The following is a 14,316-nucleotide window of genomic DNA, read 5'->3' as shown; positions in this document are numbered from 1 at the left end:
CAAAGCCAAAGATGTACTTTAAGAAATTGTCCTGCATCTGTGCTACTTCATAAGGAAACTTAGCTTCACTGGCATTACAAATTGGTTAGGCAGTCTGTAAAACTCACAGGGAGATCAGAACATAACAGATCTCCCTCATCTAGAACGTGGACACAGATAATATTCTGTGCAATCACTGAAGTTTCAAAATTAATTTTGCTTAAGATCCTTTCTGTCATTAAATGGTCAGTATGATATGGCATCCTGTGTATCTATCAATGGAAGAATCATCGTAAAATTTACAATCACAAATATTGCACAACGCTATCTAAACGTGCAGCAGCCAATGTATGCCATATGATGCAACCTCTTATAAAGCATTTGCATAATATAAACAATACCTGGACACAGTTCAGCATATTCTAACTTATTCCTTTTGGTACCTCTGAGAATAACCAGTATTGTTCTATTTTCATATCATTCTGCTGCCAGACATCACTTCCTACATATTGCATAGTGCTACAAAAACTGAAAGGTTTGCTTTCTACAGCTGTAATACGGCATTCAGAATGAAAACTCGGGAAAGTAGCCAAAGCCTTTAGAAGTGCTTTCTGACTCATCCTTTCAACTCTGCTACATTTTACACAAGGAAAAGCAGCTGGTGGGGATATGCTGCATACAGCCACATGCAAATGGGGATGACTATTCCAGGTATTAAGTTCTGCAGGAGGAAAATCAGATCACAGCAAGTGAAAATGAAACCACTGCATCTTTTGAGCCAATAAATTAATTCAGAGCAAATTAATTTAAATATACTGAAATATTATATCAGTGTCTAATGGTGATGGGTGACTGACTGCACAACCTAGCAGCATATTAACATCAAGCATCAACCAAAGCCGTTTTCCTTGTAACAAATTGTGAGCTGAGAGACAGCCAAAAGTGATAGACCTGCTTCCAAGGTTTAACCCTCACAAGATACATAGTAGAAAGGAAGAAACATCAAATCTAGACTATAAATTCCTTTGTAGACAATGTCAAATGTAACGTCCCCATTGGGGAACATAATACAGAGATTTCGAAAAATCTTCTCTCACGCTAATAAGAAAGTTAGCACAACCTTGCTCTAGAAGAAAATTCTACATCTTCCCATATCCATCTGTGAAGAACTGAGAGGAATATTTTATCAATCGTGCTGCCATCAATCAGGAGTTCTAAATTGCAACAAGTCAAGAGAGTGCACTGACACCAAATCAATCAGGTCATGACTGGAAGAAAATTCTAACCCCAAGATATGCACACAGCAAGCGTGATGCCTCCCTGTGTATCAGAAATTTTCATCACATTCTAATCTTAAATTCCCTCTGAAGTGTTAATGTACCTCAGGTTCAAAAAAATATGATCCTCATTTGTACCGGGTAAGAGAATATGCTGCCATTTTTTTATCATATGGATGGCTGTAGTCTCCTTAGGTGGAGAGATAATTTTCCATCCATAACTTCAGAGAACTACAACTAAGGGTGATCATACTGCAGCACATTTGCACAAAAGAGAATCATTGCTCCAACGTAAAATACATGTCTATGAAATATAATGCAAACAACAATGTAAATGGATTAACATGTATGAAAAATAGAATTAACATTATCCCAAAGCCAGTTAGTTCACATTAAAATCTACTTCTACTTCGGGAAAATAAAAGCAACCAAATTTGCAGTGGGAACCATAAAGACAGCGTCTAAAATAAATGTAAAGAAAAAGTGGAATTTCAAAAAATTCCACCTCTGACCCAAAGTTATGTAGACTAGCTAAATGATAATCCAAAGCATGGTGACAATTTCCCCTTTCCTTCATGTCCTGCAGGAGAACAAATGAATACTCATATTCCATACCTGGGACAAAACTTCTGTGTCATATGTTGTGTTGCTTGCTAGCACTTCTATTTTCATGCCTTTAGTATCCTATAGGTAAGCTACAAAATCCTTGCCGGTGACAAAAAAAAAAAAATAAAATAAAATGAAAACAAAAATTTGCAACACATACAGCAGTGGTACAGGCAGGACACTGCTACAGACAAAATATAAGACAAACCGCAGAGATGCATACCATAAAAGGGCCCAGTGGCCTAATGGATAAGGCATCAGCCTCCGGAGCTGGGGATTGTGGGTTCAAGTCCCACCTGGGTCGATAATTCTTTACCTTTAAAAATTAAACAATTCCATCCTAATGCTAAATCAGTTCTAACATTCTTCCAAAAGCTGCATTTCAACTTGAATGAACTATGCAAGAACACTCTTTATGCCAATCTCCTTTTCTTTCTGTACAAGAATTGCACTTTTCTACATTATTGGCATGAATTCAGGTATTCCTACTATTCCAGTTTCCTTCTCATAAGTTTCTTCACTTTTCTTCCTACCTTCCACACTCATTCTGGCTGGCATCCTACACTCCAGCATATCTTCTTCATAACTGTGTATTGTACCAGACCAGTCACACTAGACAAAGGACAATGCTTCCTTTTGCAAAGCTGCATTAAACAACTACTCTCTGCATTACTTGCATATAATTTGCTTCATCACATATACAGATTTTGATTTAGAACTGATTTCATACAAAGAGAAGAATTCTTTCAGTAAGCCTTGACATCTCCTACCGACGCTCAACTGGTAATGGACTGGAAGCATCCATGTTCCTTCCTAAGAACTTCTTTAATGTCAGATGTCCAGGTAATACTTGGACACAGTTTACCAGCTGACAAGTTATTATGAAAAATGTTATTCTTTACATAACTACGCTACAAAATCTAAACAGATATATTACTATTTAAAGATAGGCCATTTGACTGCTAGTTATTTGGAATATGTAACACACCCATTGCAAAGACACTTAAACTCAATTTTTTTTAGTTATATTTTCATGTTTTGGAACAGTGAAAAAATCAATATTCACAAGTGCTCACTTTCACAAAGTGAAGGGCCTATTTCATCTGGCTACATTGTGAGTTTAGCACCAAGTATTAATGCAAATTAAGGTAATGGAACTAAATTTCAACTCAGACAAATGCATTTCATTTATGGAGTTTCATACAATCCGAAAGTACTCTGCCATTCCTTTAATAATTTTCTTCTCAGTATGCGGCCTCAATACTCCTTTTGCTATTCAGCATCAGATATAAAGTCGGGATATATAATTTATCTTCACTATACTTTCCTACTTCTTTGTAAAATCAACGGACATGAGGGCTTTCAATTCCAAGATGAAGTTTCCTTTAACTGCATTGTTATTACAAACATCAGATTCAACAACACCAACCTTTCCACCTGCTACCATTATGGCAATATCAGTCTCATGCATATTTCTCATTACATCTGGCCAGATGAACAAAGCCAAAGATGTACTTTAAGAAATTGTCCTGCATCTGTGCTACTTCATAAGGAAACTTAGCTTCACTGGCATTACAAATTGGTTAGGCAGTCTTTAAAACTCACAGGGAGATCAGAACATAACAGATCTCCCCTCATCTAGAACGTGGACACAGATAATATTCTGTGCAATCACTGAAGTTTCAAAATTAATTTTGCTTAAGATCCTTTCTGTCATTAAATGGTCAGTATGATATGGCATCCTGTGTATCTATCAATGGAAGAATCATCGTAAAATTTACAATCACAAATATTGCACAACGCTATCTAAACGTGCAGCAGCCAATGTATGCCATATGATGCAACCTCTTATAAAGCATTTGCGTAATATAAACAATACCTGGACACAGTTCAGCATATTCTAACTTATTCCTTTTGGTACCTCTGAGAATAACCAGTATTGTTCTATTTTCATATCATTCTGCTGCCAGACATCACTTCCTACATATTGCATAGTGCTACAAAAACTGAAAGGTTTGCTTTCTACAGCTGTAATACGGCATTCAGAATGAAAACTCGGGAAAGTAGCCAAAGCCTTTAGAAGTGCTTTCTGACTCATCCTTTCAACTCTGCTACATTTTACACAAGGAAAAGCAGCTGGTGGGGATATGCTGCATACAGCCACATGCAAATGGGGATGACTATTCCAGGTATTAAGTTCTGCAGGAGGAAAATCAGATCACAGCAAGTGAAAATGAAACCACTGCATCTTTTGAGCCAATAAATTAATTCAGAGCAAATTAATTTAAATATACTGAAATATTATATCAGTGTCTAATGGTGATGGGTGACTGACTGCACAACCTAGCAGCATATTAACATCAAGCATCAACCAAAGCCGTTTTCCTTGTAACAAATTGTGAGCTGAGAGACAGCCAAAAGTGATAGACCTGCTTCCAAGGTTTAACCCTCACAAGATACATAGTAGAAAGGAAGAAACATCAAATCTAGACTATAAATTCCTTTGTAGACAATGTCAAATGTAACGTCCCCATTGGGGAACATAATACAGAGATTTTGAAAAATCTTCTCTCACGCTAATAAGAAAGTTAGCACAACCTTGCTCTAGAAGAAAATTCTACATCTTCCCATATCCATCTGTGAAGAACTGAGAGGAATATTTTATCAATCGTGCTGCCATCAATCAGGAGTTCTAAATTGCAACAAGTCAAGAGAGTGCACTGACACCAAATCAATCAGGTCATGACTGGAAGAAAATTCTAACCCCAAGATATGCACACAGCAAGCGTGATGCCTCCCTGTGTATCAGAAATTTTCATCACATTCTAATCTTAAATTCCCTCTGAAGTGTTAATGTACCTCAGGTTCAAAAAAATATGATCCTCATTTGTACCGGGTAAGAGAATATGCTGCCATTTTTTTTATCATATGGATGGCTGTAGTCTCCTTAGGTGGAGAGATAATTTTCCATCCATAACTTCAGAGAACTACAACTAAGGGTGATCATACTGCAGCACATTTGCACAAAAGAGAATCATTGCTCCAACGTAAAATACATGTCTATGAAATATAATGCAAACAACAATGTAAATGGATTAACATGTATGAAAAATAGAATTAACATTATCCCAAAGCCAGTTAGTTCACATTAAAATCTACTTCTACTTCGGGAAAATAAAAGCAACCAAATTTGCAGTGGGAACCATAAAGACAGCGTCTAAAATAAATGTAAAGAAAAAGTGGAATTTCAAAAAATTCCACCTCTGACCCAAAGTTATGTAGACTAGCTAAATGATAATCCAAAGCATGGTGACAATTTCCCCTTTCCTTCATGTCCTGCAGGAGAACAAATGAATACTCATATTCCATACCTGGGACAAAACTTCTGTGTCATATGTTGTGTTGCTTGCTAGCACTTCTATTTTCATGCCTTTAGTATCCTATAGGTAAGCTACAAAATCCTTGCCGGTGACAAAAAAAAAAAAATAAAATAAAATGAAAACAAAAATTTGCAACACATACAGCAGTGGTACAGGCAGGACACTGCTACAGACAAAATATAAGACAAACCGCAGAGATGCATACCATAAAAGGGCCCAGTGGCCTAATGGATAAGGCATCAGCCTCTGGAGCTGGGGATTGTGGGTTCAAGTCTCACCTCGCTCGATAATTCTTTACCTTTAAAAATTAAACAATTCCATCCTAATGCTAAATCAGTTCTAACATTCTTCCAAAAGCTGCATTTCAACTTGAATGAACTATGCAAGAACACTCTTTATGCCAATCTCCTTTTCTTTCTGTACAAGAATTGCACTTTTCTACATTATTGGCATGAATTCAGGTATTCCTACTATTCCAGTTTCCTTCTCATAAGTTTCTTCACTTTTCTTCCTACCTTCCACACTCATTCTGGCTGGCATCCTACACTCCAGCATATCTTCTTCATAACTGTGTATTGTACCAGACCAGTCACACTAGACAAAGGACAATGCTTCCTTTTGCAAAGCTGCATTAAACAACTACTCTCTGCATTACTTGCATATAATTTGCTTCATCACATATACAGATTTTGATTTAGAACTGATTTCATACAAAGAGAAGAATTCTTTCAGTAAGCCTTGACATCTCCTACCGACGCTCAACTGGTAATGGACTGGAAGCATCCATGTTCCTTCCTAAGAACTTCTTTAATGTCAGATGTCCAGGTAATACTTGGACACAGTTTACCAGCTGACAAGTTATTATGAAAAATGTTATTCTTTACATAACTACGCTACAAAATCTAAACAGATATATTACTATTTAAAGATAGGCCATTTGACTGCTAGTTATTTGGAATATGTAACACACCCATTGCAAAGACACTTAAACTCAATTTTTTTTAGTTATATTTTCATGTTTTGGAACAGTGAAAAATCAATATTCACAAGTGCTCACTTTCACAAAGTGAAGGGCCTATTTCATCTGGCTACATTGTGAGTTTAGCACCAAGTATTAATGCAAATTAAGGTAATGGAACTAAATTTCAACTCAGACAAATGCATTTCATTTATGGAGTTTCATACAATCCGAAAGTACTCTGCCATTCCTTTAATAATTTTCTTCTCAGTATGCGGCCTCAATACTCCTTTTGCTATTCAGCATCAGATATAAAGTCGGGATATATAATTTATCTTCACTATACTTTCCTACTTCTTTGTAAAATCAACGGACATGAGGGCTTTCAATTCCAAGATGAAGTTTCCTTTAACTGCATTGTTATTACAAACATCAGATTCAACAACACCAACCTTTCCACCTGCTACCATTATGGCAATATCAGTCTCATGCATATTTCTCATTACATCTGGCCAGATGAACAAAGCCAAAGATGTACTTTAAGAAATTGTCCTGCATCTGTGCTACTTCATAAGGAAACTTAGCTTCACTGGCATTACAAATTGGTTAGGCAGTCTTTAAAACTCACAGGAGATCAGAACATAACAGATCTCCCCTCATCTAGAACGTGGACACAGATAATATTCTGTGCAATCACTGAAGTTTCAAAATTAATTTTGCTTAAGATCCTTTCTGTCATTAAATGGTCAGTATGATATGGCATCCTGTGTATCTATCAATGGAAGAATCATCGTAAAATTTACAATCACAAATATTGCACAACGCTATCTAAACGTGCAGCAGCCAATGTATGCCATATGATGCAACCTCTTATAAAGCATTTGCGTAATATAAACAATACCTGGACACAGTTCAGCATATTCTAACTTATTCCTTTTGGTACCTCTGAGAATAACCAGTATTGTTCTATTTTCATATCATTCTGCTGCCAGACATCACTTCCTACATATTGCATAGTGCTACAAAAACTGAAAGGTTTGCTTTCTACAGCTGTAATATGGCATTCAGAATGAAAACTTGGGAAAGTAGCCAAAGCCTTTAGAAGTGCTTTCTGACTCATCCTTTCAACTCTGCTACATTTTACACAAGGAAAAGCAGCTGGTGGGGATATGCTGCATACAGCCACATGCAAATGGGGATGACTATTCCAGGTATTAAGTTCTGCAGGAGGAAAATCAGATCACAGCAAGTGAAAATGAAACCACTGCATCTTTTGAGCCAATAAATTAATTCAGAGCAAATTAATTTAAATATACTGAAATATTATATCAGTGTCTAATGGTGATGGGTGACTGACTGCACAACCTAGCAGCATATTAACATCAAGCATCAACCAAAGCCGTTTTCCTTGTAACAAATTGTGAGCTGAGAGACAGCCAAAAGTGATAGACCTGCTTCCAAGGTTTAACCCTCACAAGATACATAGTAGAAAGGAAGAAACATCAAATCTAGACTATAAATTCCTTTGTAGACAATGTCAAATGTAACGTCCCCATTGGGGAACATAATACAGAGATTTTGAAAAATCTTCTCTCACGCTAATAAGAAAGTTAGCACAACCTTGCTCTAGAAGAAAATTCTACATCTTCCCATATCCATCTGTGAAGAACTGAGAGGAATATTTTATCAATCGTGCTGCCATCAATCAGGAGTTCTAAATTGCAACAAGTCAAGAGAGTGCACTGACACCAAATCAATCAGGTCATGACTGGAAGAAAATTCTAACCCCAAGATATGCACACAGCAAGCGTGATGCCTCCCTGTGTATCAGAAATTTTCATCACATTCTAATCTTAAATTCCCTCTGAAGTGTTAATGTACCTCAGGTTCAAAAAAATATGATCCTCATTTGTACCGGGTAAGAGAATATGCTGCCAGTTTTCCTTATCATATGGATGGCTGTAGTCTCCTTAGGTGGAGAGATAATTTTCCATCCATAACTTCAGAGAACTACAACTAAGGGTGATCATACTGCAGCACATTTGCACAAAAGAGAATCATTGCTCCAACGTAAAATACATGTCTATGAAATATAATGCAAACAACAATGTAAATGGATTAACATGTATGAAAAATAGAATTAACATTATCCCAAAGCCAGTTAGTTCACATTAAAATCTACTTCTACTTGGAAAATAAAAGCAACCAAATTTGCAGTGGGAACCATAAAGACAGCGTCTAAAATAAATGTAAAGAAAAAGTGGAATTTCAAAAAATTCCACCTCTGACCCAAAGTTATGTAGACTAGCTAAATGATAATCCAAAGCATGGTGACAATTTCCCCTTTCCTTCATGTCCTGCAGGAGAACAAATGAATACTCATATTCCATACCTGGGACAAAACTTCTGTGTCATATGTTGTGTTGCTTGCTAGCACTTCTATTTTCATGCCTTTAGTATCCTATAGGTAAGCTACAAAATCCTTGCCGGTGACAAAAAAAAAAAAAATAAAATGAAAACAAAATTTGCAATTTGCAACACATACAGCAGTGGTACAGGCAGGACACTGCTACAGACAAAATATAAGACAAACCGCAGAGATGCATACCATAAAAGGGCCCAGTGGCCTAATGGATAAGGCATCAGCCTCTGGGGATTGTGGGTTCAAGTCCCACCTGGGTCGATAATTCTTTACCTTTAAAAATTAAACAATTCCATCCTAATGCTAAATCAGTTCTAACATTCTTCCAAAAGCTGCATTTCAACTTGAATGAACTATGCAAGAACACTCTTTATGCCAATCTCCTTTTCTTTCTGTACAAGAATTGCACTTTTCTACATTATTGGCATGAATTCAGGTATTCCTACTATTCCAGTTTCCTTCTCATAAGTTTCTTCACTTTTCTTCCTACCTTCCACACTCATTCTGGCTGGCATCCTACACTCCAGCATATCTTCTTCATAACTGTGTATTGTACCAGACCAGTCACACTAGACAAAGGACAATGCTTCCTTTTGCAAAGCTGCATTAAACAACTACTCTCTGCATTACTTGCATATAATTTGCTTCATCACATATACAGATTTTGATTTAGAACTGATTTCATACAAAGAGAAGAATTCTTTCAGTAAGCCTTGACATCTCCTACCGACGCTCAACTGGTAATGGACTGGAAGCATCCATGTTCCTTCCTAAGAACTTCTTTAATGTCAGATGTCCAGGTAATACTTGGACACAGTTTACCAGCTGACAAGTTATTATGAAAAATGTTATTCTTTACATAACTACGCTACAAAATCTAAACAGATATATTACTATTTAAAGATAGGCCATTTGACTGCTAGTTATTTGGAATATGTAACACACCCATTGCAAAGACACTTAAACTCAATTTTTTTTAGTTATATTTTCATGTTTTGGAACAGTGAAAAATCAATATTCACAAGTGCTCACTTTCACAAAGTGAAGGGCCTATTTCATCTGGCTACATTGTGAGTTTAGCACCAAGTATTAATGCAAATTAAGGTAATGGAACTAAATTTCAACTCAGACAAATGCATTTCATTTATGGAGTTTCATACAATCCGAAAGTACTCTGCCATTCCTTTAATAATTTTCTTCTCAGTATGCGGCCTCAATACTCCTTTTGCTATTCAGCATCAGATATAAAGTCGGGATATATAATTTATCTTCACTATACTTTCCTACTTCTTTGTAAAATCAACGGACATGAGGGCTTTCAATTCCAAGATGAAGTTTCCTTTAACTGCATTGTTATTACAAACATCAGATTCAACAACACCAACCTTTCCACCTGCTACCATTATGGCAATATCAGTCTCATGCATATTTCTCATTACATCTGGCCAGATGAACAAAGCCAAAGATGTACTTTAAGAAATTGTCCTGCATCTGTGCTACTTCATAAGGAAACTTAGCTTCACTGGCATTACAAATTGGTTAGGCAGTCTTTAAAACTCACAGGGAGATCAGAACATAACAGATCTCCCCTCATCTAGAACGTGGACACAGATAATATTCTGTGCAATCACTGAAGTTTCAAAATTAATTTTGCTTAAGATCCTTTCTGTCATTAAATGGTCAGTATGATATGGCATCCTGTGTATCTATCAATGGAAGAATCATCGTAAAATTTACAATCACAAATATTGCACAACGCTATCTAAACGTGCAGCAGCCAATGTATGCCATATGATGCAACCTCTTATAAAGCATTTGCGTAATATAAACAATACCTGGACACAGTTCAGCATATTCTAACTTATTCCTTTTGGTACCTCTGAGAATAACCAGTATTGTTCTATTTTCATATCATTCTGCTGCCAGACATCACTTCCTACATATTGCATAGTGCTACAAAAACTGAAAGGTTTGCTTTCTACAGCTGTAATACGGCATTCAGAATGAAAACTCGGAAAGTAGCCAAAGCCTTTAGAAGTGCTTTCTGACTCATCCTTTCAACTCTGCTACATTTTACACAAGGAAAAGCAGCTGGTGGGGATATGCTGCATACAGCCACATGCAAATGGGGATGACTATTCCAGGTATTAAGTTCTGCAGGAGGAAAATCAGATCACAGCAAGTGAAAATGAAACCACTGCATCTTTTGAGCCAATAAATTAATTCAGAGCAAATTAATTTAAATATACTGAAATATTATATCAGTGTCTAATGGTGATGGGTGACTGACTGCACAACCTAGCAGCATATTAACATCAAGCATCAACCAAAGCCGTTTTCCTTGTAACAAATTGTGAGCTGAGAGACAGCCAAAAGTGATAGACCTGCTTCCAAGGTTTAACCCTCACAAGATACATAGTAGAAAGGAAGAAACATCAAATCTAGACTATAAATTCCTTTGTAGACAATGTCAAATGTAACGTCCCCATTGGGGAACATAATACAGAGATTTGGAAAAATCTTCTCTCACGCTAATAAGAAAGTTAGCACAACCTTGCTCTAGAAGAAAATTCTACATCTTCCCATATCCATCTGTGAAGAACTGAGAGGAATATTTTATCAATCGTGCTGCCATCAATCAGGAGTTCTAAATTGCAACAAGTCAAGAGAGTGCACTGACACCAAATCAATCAGGTCATGACTGGAAGAAAATTCTAACCCCAAGATATGCACACAGCAAGCGTGATGCCTCCCTGTGTATCAGAAATTTTCATCACATTCTAATCTTAAATTCCCTCTGAAGTGTTAATGTACCTCAGGTTCAAAAAAATATGATCCTCATTTGTACCGGGTAAGAGAATATGCTGCCATTTTTTTATCATATGGATGGCTGTAGTCTCCTTAGGTGGAGAGATAATTTTCCATCCATAACTTCAGAGAACTACAACTAAGGGTGATCATACTGCAGCACATTTGCACAAAAGAGAATCATTGCTCCAACGTAAAATACATGTCTATGAAATATAATGCAAACAACAATGTAAATGGATTAACATGTATGAAAAATAGAATTAACATTATCCCAAAGCCAGTTAGTTCACATTAAAATCTACTTCTACTTCGGGAAAATAAAAGCAACCAAATTTGCAGTGGGAACCATAAAGACAGCGTCTAAAATAAATGTAAAGAAAAAGTGGAATTTCAAAAAATTCCACCTCTGACCCAAAGTTATGTAGACTAGCTAAATGATAATCCAAAGCATGGTGACAATTTCCCCTTTCCTTCATGTCCTGCAGGAGAACAAATGAATACTCATATTCCATACCTGGGACAAAACTTCTGTGTCATATGTTGTGTTGCTTGCTAGCACTTCTATTTTCATGCCTTTAGTATCCTATAGGTAAGCTACAAAATCCTTGCCGGTGACAAAAAAAAAAAAATAAAATAAAATGAAAACAAAAATTTGCAACACATACAGCAGTGGTACAGGCAGGACACTGCTACAGACAAAATATAAGACAAACCGCAGAGATGCATACCATAAAAGGGCCCAGTGGCCTAATGGATAAGGCATCAGCCTCCGGAGCTGGGGATTGTGGGTTCAAGTCCCACCTGGGTCGATAATTCTTTACCTTTAAAAATTAAACAATTCCATCCTAATGCTAAATCAGTTCTAACATTCTTCCAAAAGCTGCATTTCAACTTGAATGAACTATGCAAGAACACTCTTTATGCCAATCTCCTTTTCTTTCTGTACAAGAATTGCACTTTTCTACATTATTGGCATGAATTCAGGTATTCCTACTATTCCAGTTTCCTTCTCATAAGTTTCTTCACTTTTCTTCCTACCTTCCACACTCATTCTGGCTGGCATCCTACACTCCAGCATATCTTCTTCATAACTGTGTATTGTACCAGACCAGTCACACTAGACAAAGGACAATGCTTCCTTTTGCAAAGCTGCATTAAACAACTACTCTCTGCATTACTTGCATATAATTTGCTTCATCACATATACAGATTTTGATTTAGAACTGATTTCATACAAAGAGAAGAATTCTTTCAGTAAGCCTTGACATCTCCTACCGACGCTCAACTGGTAATGGACTGGAAGCATCCATGTTCCTTCCTAAGAACTTCTTTAATGTCAGATGTCCAGGTAATACTTGGACACAGTTTACCAGCTGACAAGTTATTATGAAAAATGTTATTCTTTACATAACTACGCTACAAAATCTAAACAGATATATTACTATTTAAAGATAGGCCATTTGACTGCTAGTTATTTGGAATATGTAACACACCCATTGCAAAGACACTTAAACTCAATTTTTTTTAGTTATATTTTCATGTTTTGGAACAGTGAAAAATCAATATTCACAAGTGCTCACTTTCACAAAGTGAAGGGCCTATTTCATCTGGCTACATTGTGAGTTTAGCACCAAGTATTAATGCAAATTAAGGTAATGGAACTAAATTTCAACTCAGACAAATGCATTTCATTTATGGAGTTTCATACAATCCGAAAGTACTCTGCCATTCCTTTAATAATTTTCTTCTCAGTATGCGGCCTCAATACTCCTTTTGCTATTCAGCATCAGATATAAAGTCGGGATATATAATTTATCTTCACTATACTTTCCTACTTCTTTGTAAAATCAACGGACATGAGGGCTTTCAATTCCAAGATGAAGTTTCCTTTAACTGCATTGTTATTACAAACATCAGATTCAACAACACCAACCTTTCCACCTGCTACCATTATGGCAATATCAGTCTCATGCATATTTCTCATTACATCTGGCCAGATGAACAAAGCCAAAGATGTACTTTAAGAAATTGTCCTGCATCTGTGCTACTTCATAAGGAAACTTAGCTTCACTGGCATTACAAATTGGTTAGGCAGTCTTTAAAACTCACAGGGAGATCAGAACATAACAGATCTCCCCTCATCTAGAACGTGGACACAGATAATATTCTGTGCAATCACTGAAGTTTCAAAATTAATTTTGCTTAAGATCCTTTCTGTCATTAAATGGTCAGTATGATATGGCATCCTGTGTATCTATCAATGGAAGAATCATCGTAAAATTTACAATCACAAATATTGCACAACGCTATCTAAACGTGCAGCAGCCAATGTATGCCATATGATGCAACCTCTTATAAAGCATTTGCGTAATATAAACAATACCTGGACACAGTTCAGCATATTCTAACTTATTCCTTTTGGTACCTCTGAGAATAACCAGTATTGTTCTATTTTCATATCATTCTGCTGCCAGACATCACTTCCTACATATTGCATAGTGCTACAAAAACTGAAAGGTTTGCTTTCTACAGCTGTAATACGGCATTCAGAATGAAAACTCGGGAAAGTAGCCAAAGCCTTTAGAAGTGCTTTCTGACTCATCCTTTCAACTCTGCTACATTTTACACAAGGAAAAGCAGCTGGTGGGGATATGCTGCATACAGCCACATGCAAATGGGGATGACTATTCCAGGTATTAAGTTCTGCAGGAGGAAAATCAGATCACAGCAAGTGAAAATGAAACCACTGCATCTTTTGAGCCAATAAATTAATTCAGAGCAAATTAATTTAAATATACTGAAATATTATATCAGTGTCTAATGGTGATGGGTGACTGACTGCACAACCTAGCAGCATATTAACATCAAGCATCAACCAAAGCC

The 14,316-nt window shown here is 36.5% G+C and overlaps 2 non-coding genes across 2 annotated transcripts; both read left to right on the top strand.

The window, feature by feature from the left end:
- The first annotated feature begins 2,093 nt into the window (after positions 1-2,093).
- Positions 2,094-2,166, top strand: TRNAR-CCG. The gene has a single exon. It is a non-coding gene; the product is annotated as a tRNA-Arg (tRNA).
- A 10,003-nt stretch (positions 2,167-12,169) lies between these two features.
- Positions 12,170-12,242, top strand: TRNAR-CCG. Its single transcript has one exon. It is a non-coding gene; the product is annotated as a tRNA-Arg (tRNA).
- Positions 12,243-14,316: the final 2,074 nt, after the last annotated feature.

The sequence above is a fragment of the Protopterus annectens genome, chromosome 3.part1 (assembly GCF_019279795.1).
Source record: "Protopterus annectens isolate FY-2018-M chromosome 3.part1, PAN1.0, whole genome shotgun sequence".
Classification (NCBI taxonomy): domain Eukaryota; kingdom Metazoa; phylum Chordata; order Ceratodontiformes; family Protopteridae; genus Protopterus; species Protopterus annectens.
Note: the sequence above shows the minus strand (reverse complement) of the source record. Positions and strands in the feature narration are given on the sequence as shown.